This window comes from Gavialis gangeticus, unplaced genomic scaffold (genome assembly GCF_001723915.1).
Source record: "Gavialis gangeticus isolate Ggan-Ray unplaced genomic scaffold, GavGan_comp1, whole genome shotgun sequence".
Taxonomy (NCBI): domain Eukaryota; kingdom Metazoa; phylum Chordata; order Crocodylia; family Gavialidae; genus Gavialis; species Gavialis gangeticus.
The window spans coordinates 57,983,372-57,988,990 of NW_017729031.1; positions in this window are offsets into that span (position 1 = coordinate 57,983,372).

Here is a 5,619-nt window from a genome sequence, read left to right on the forward strand (position 1 = left end):
TCTCAAGCAGGTCCAAGGAGGTGATCCTCCCCCTCTATGCGGCACTGGTCAGGCTGCAGCTGCAGTACTGTGTCCAGTTCTGGGTGCCGCACTTCAAGAGGGATGTGGACAACATGAAGAGGGTCCAGAGGAGGGCCACCTGCATGATCAGGAGTCAGCAGGGCAGGCCCTATGAGGAAAGGTTAAGGGACCTGAACCTGTTCAGCCTCCACAAGAGGTGGCTGAGGGGGGATCTAGTGGCTGTTTATAAACTAGTCAGAGGGGACCAGCAGGCATTGGGGGAGTCCCTGTTCCCCCGAGTACTAGCAGGAGTGACAAGAAATAATGGTCATAAGCTAGCAGAGGGTAGATTCAGGCTAGAGGCACTACTTCACTGTCAGGGCGACTAGGATCTGGAATCAACTTCCAAGAGAAGTGGTGCAGGCGCCTACCCTGGGGGTCTTTAAGAGGAGGCTAGATGAACACCTTGTTGGAGCCGTTTGACCCCAGTACTCTTTCCTGCCATGGCAGGGGGTCAAACTTTATGATCTGCTCAGGTCCTTTCTCACCCAACTATGAAATTATGATAATAAACTTGTTATGGTGTTGATGTTCAGTCAAAACAACACTGAAAAGGGCTATTATTCATATACATAGAAATTAACAGTCTAACAGCAACTTTAATATTAAAAATGAAAGACAGATGCATGTATTCAGCCCTGTTTTTTCATGCAAAATTCCTATTTGCACCTGTAATTGGGGAACTGTGTGTCTGCAAATCTATTACCTAATTACAATAGTTACCATTAAAATTTTAAGCATTCCTTCTTTGCTTAGTTAATATCTTCATGGTTTTTGTAATAGACCAGAGGCTTATGTCACGGCCCTGCAAAGATGTACAATTTAATTTTCCATGCATAAACATTTTCATTGACTTTAGCATGGATGTAAGTCTTGTAATATTAGGGCCTTTGTATAAGTCTAATTATTTGCCAACAGCATTTGTTTAACACTAGCAATGACAACCACTGTACCTTCCTTACATGATATTAAAATGCTTGTTTACATGAGCAATTTTTCACTTATTAAATATTTTACTTGGAAATACATTGATGTAATATGAATTTTAAATGCATGGATTCAGGTATTTGTATTTAAAGTGATCCATTTTTAATAGAACACTTTATTAACACGGCAGAAGGGCTGTCGTTATACTAGCAATAGGATAATTAAAAACATCAAAAATAATACCTGACTGCAGATTAACAGGTATTTTGATATAAACAGGAAAATATGAGACTAAATTGATAGAATTCTAGTTGAGTATTATGAAAAATTAATGGGAAATCTGAAATTTAATAAATCAGTAAACTAGGATCAAATATATGTCATCAGTTAATGATGAACCCATAGTGATATCCATATGGTGATCCAACATATAGACCTAGATTTTTAAATGAGTCTGATCCTAGCTTCTAAAATTATACTCACAATTATTTGAAGCCATAACTTTGTGAGTGCAATTATTTGCACCAGCAGCAACCATGCAGGTTTGATATTCAGGACTCAGATTTAAAAGTTGGTTCTGAAAATATGAGTTACATTATCATCACAGCGATGTCAAATGCTTTAACAGGCAATAGACTGGAGCTAGAAGGGTCCACTTCCCTCTGCATATACAAAGCTATTTGCTTCCTAGCACTTCCAGATCTGCTAATCACTCACAAATGACTTGATAACATGTTTGCTCCCTGAAATAATTAACCAACAAAGGTGATTATGCCAGGGTCACCAGCAGGCTACCAAGACATGATTATTATTACAAAACTAAGGGACTGTAAATGAAAAATCTCTACAGTGATGCTCTTTTCTACTGTAAGAAAACAGAAAGATGTGAAAGAAAAATCAGTGTACACACCACATATCTAAGTTGGGATTCTAATGGTTACTGTACTGATGAATTGATTACTGTTTGATCTGCTTATCTAAGTAATTATGTATTATTCTGTACAAGAGTCCATTGTTTCCTTCATATCCTTTTGAGGGAAATGATATAATGGAGCCAGAGAGGCACTGGAGCCCCAGCATACTATACTACATTTTCTGCCAAAGTATTAATTAAATAAAACAATTGCGTGATTCATGAAAAAGAAAATAGTGGAACAGTGGGAACCTCAAACTGGTCATGACTCAGAACAATAAAAACATAAGGAATTTCAACTGACAAAGATATTAAAACACCTCCAGCATCGTGTGCAAAAAGATATGAACATCACCCATGCACTAGTGACAGAATGGTGCTAGTGTATACATGTTCCTACTCTGCCTGTATTCAATGAGCACTGTGATGTTTTTCACTATTAGTTCGAGGAGCATTACCTTCCTAACAATATAGGGTTGGCTGATGATGTAGTTTCGTTCCCAGGTGGATTGACCTCCGAATCAGCTAGTTCTGAGTTTGCTACCAAAAAATGGCAACTCTCATCAGATAATCACTCTGGCTTGTATTTTCAAAAGTAGCCTTCAGCTTTGGTCCCTCCATTTTCAGGAGTCCAGCCTGAGATATGGTGAATATTCCCAGAGGAATGAAGTCATGACTTCATCCAAAAATCAACAGGAGTTGCAGGTTCCTCATATTTCTGACACAGATCCAGCGCTGGACCCCAAACACAGGGGCATTCAAAATTGGATTCTACTTTTGAAGTTTATATTTGCATTTGAAACACATCACTATAGGTCTTTGTATGCCTATTCATTGCCAATATTTCCCTTACTCTAACACACACCACTGCATGCAGTATTTACCAATATCCCGAAAACTACAGCAAGGCTCCGTTTAATTTGGCCTTAAGCAGACTTCAGAATTTGGCCCACATTGCTTACTATGCACTTCTACACTGACTAGGGTCCTTGGTCAGTGACTAATTTTCATAACTGGGTTGAAAGCAAGCTCTGCTTTCCAATAAATGAGGACACCACAACCACACTTTTGGGATGAAGACCTCTCCAGTTCCCTACATTCACACATGCCCCATTTTTATGCACCTGTTTGCAGTCAGCTTTGCTGGCAAGAAGCACCAGCAAAAATAATATGGTACTCATTCCCAGTTATACATACTTCTTGATTTACAGTTTCCAAGAATAACCAAAAATAGAATAGGCCCAAAAAGCATATTTCTAGCATGCTTCACATTGGAAAATGCTGGAAATCATAGAAAAAGTCCTGTTTCTCTTGAGAATCCTACTTATCAAAATCAGATAAGCACATATTTTTTTTGGATACATAAGCAGAAATGAAACTTTCCCATCTCTATATCAAACTTATATTTGCCACTTGTTTTAAATATCTTATTGTATGCACCTCTGGAAGAGGGTCAGATGTACTTGTTTGTTAGAGCTTCTCCCAGCTACGTTTCTCTTCTGAGCTGCCTGTCAGTGGCTCGTCTACCTGCCTTGATGTGGTAAGTGACACAAATTTAGCCTTGCAGGGCACTTAAACATGGGGTCTGTGTCTAGTCAGGGTCACCCAGACCCCCACCCAAGTTTGCTCTAGCTGTGCTGGTTAGCCTGGGACCCACTGTTCAGGACCATAGGCTCCCTTCGCAGTGTGACACACCCCAGTGCAGGGTTGGCAACTGGGAGTTGGGTTGTTCCCTTTATGCCTCCACTGGCCTTTCTGGGTCTGGTCTCCAGTCAGCCTCTCATTGCCCTTACTCCCATTGGTCAACACTGGTTTCTTGTCTGCCATATTGGGCATATCTCTCTGCATCTGTGCACCGTTCCTTGCAAGCGCTGGGGTTCCAGGGTGCTGCCTTTGCCCCCCCCCCCCGCTTTTCATGGCCTCCTCCACCCCTTCAGCCACGTCCCATTCCATGGGGGTGGGACCCCTGTCCTGCTGTCAGTTCAACCACTAACACAAAATATCCCCACAGGTCAGTCTCATCCTTGGACCATTCTTCTTCCAGTTCAAACCAAGTGAAAAGCAAATAATAAGGTTTGACACATACCTGTCTCGCTGTGGTGCTGCTAGTGGTCTTCCTCATCTGGCCAGCATTCAAGTCTGCCTGCTGCAATTCTGTGATTGTTCTTTTCTCTCTCTGTCTCTCTCTCTTGCTGCCAGGAGACTTCCTCTCTGCAGGACTCCTGCAACTTCTCTCTCTCTACCCCTGTCCCAGGTCCAAGCTTACATATAATCAGCATGGGTCACTTGACCCTGGTACTTCTGCCCTGAGTCCTCTGGGGTCTCTCTCCTGCCCCCTCTACTCACTGATGTACTAGTGACAAACAGGTGCACATGTATGAAGGGGTAGGAGAGGAATGGGCTGGAGGGAAGGAGCTAGTGCAACCACAGAAGAAAGTGAGGGGAGGGCGGTAGAAGGAAGGGCAAAAGAGAAAAGCATGCCAAGGTCCAGGGAGACCAAAGGGCTGCCTCAGACACCCACACCCTCCTGTAATGAGGGATGGGCCCCATTACATTAATATCTTAATTTAAAGGTTCTCTCAACAAGACCAGCATAGCAAGGCCCTTATGATTATTCTTTTCACGCCAGACCCTGTAATGGATTCTTCTTTCCAGTGGAAATGCATACATTGAAATTTTTTTAAATTAGTATTTGATCATGCATGAGTTACCAAGTCCATCTGTCTTTCTTTCCAACAACCTCTGATCTTCCTACTGCATTGTTTGTTTACTTGTTTTTGATAGAAAGAGGAGCAAGGAAATACTGGCTCTTTGCTTGGTTTAATTCCAGAACTGGTTATCTGAGATTAGCAGCCTGCACAAACTTTGCTGATTTTAAGAAATTTGTTAAGTGAGCTACAAAGGAAATGCAAAATCATGAGATATTTGCAAGGGCACTACAGCTAGAGCAGTATCCTTTCAAATTCATTAGTGGAAGAGGCAAGGGCCAAAGCAGATGACTCTGTTGAACCAAGCAGAACAGAAGTTCCTGGTGCTCAGAAGGCTGTTGCCTTTCATTAGTAAATCCTAAACTTTTTCTTGCTCAGTTTCATCTCTAATTTATCCAATTAACTCTAAGTTCAGCTTGTTTCCTCGTGGACCACCCTAACAACAAGCACTCTGTCTTGCCACTCATTCATTCTTGGCACTCCCAACAGCATTGTTTAGATACTATTTGCTTCACAGAATCAACAAGGCCAGGTCCCTACCCCAGCAAGATAATCAAAATAGAGACCAGACAAGACATTGGAATAAAACAAAGGTCATATGGGAAACTTGGTCGTCACACCAGATGACAAAGCTAACATGTTTAATGATTTCTTTGCCTCCGTCTTCCTAAGTAGGGACCAGAACAGCAACCTCCCAGCCGGGCCCCCTTCGGGCCCCAGGGGAGGCACACCTGGGCCAAGGGTTAGCGAGGACTTAGTAAGGGAACTTCTGGAGCGGCTGGACGTATTCAAGTCAGCCGGTCCAGATGATCTCCACCCTAGAGTTCTAAAGGAACTAGCCAAGGTCATTGCAGGTCCCCTGGCACAGCTTTACGAGCACTTATGGTGCACTGGAGAGGTGCCGGAGGACTGGAAGAGGGCCAATGTGGTTTCAATCTTCAAAAAAGGGAGGAAGGAGGACCTGGGAAACTATAGGCCAGTTAGTCTTACCTCGATCCTAGGCAAGCTGTT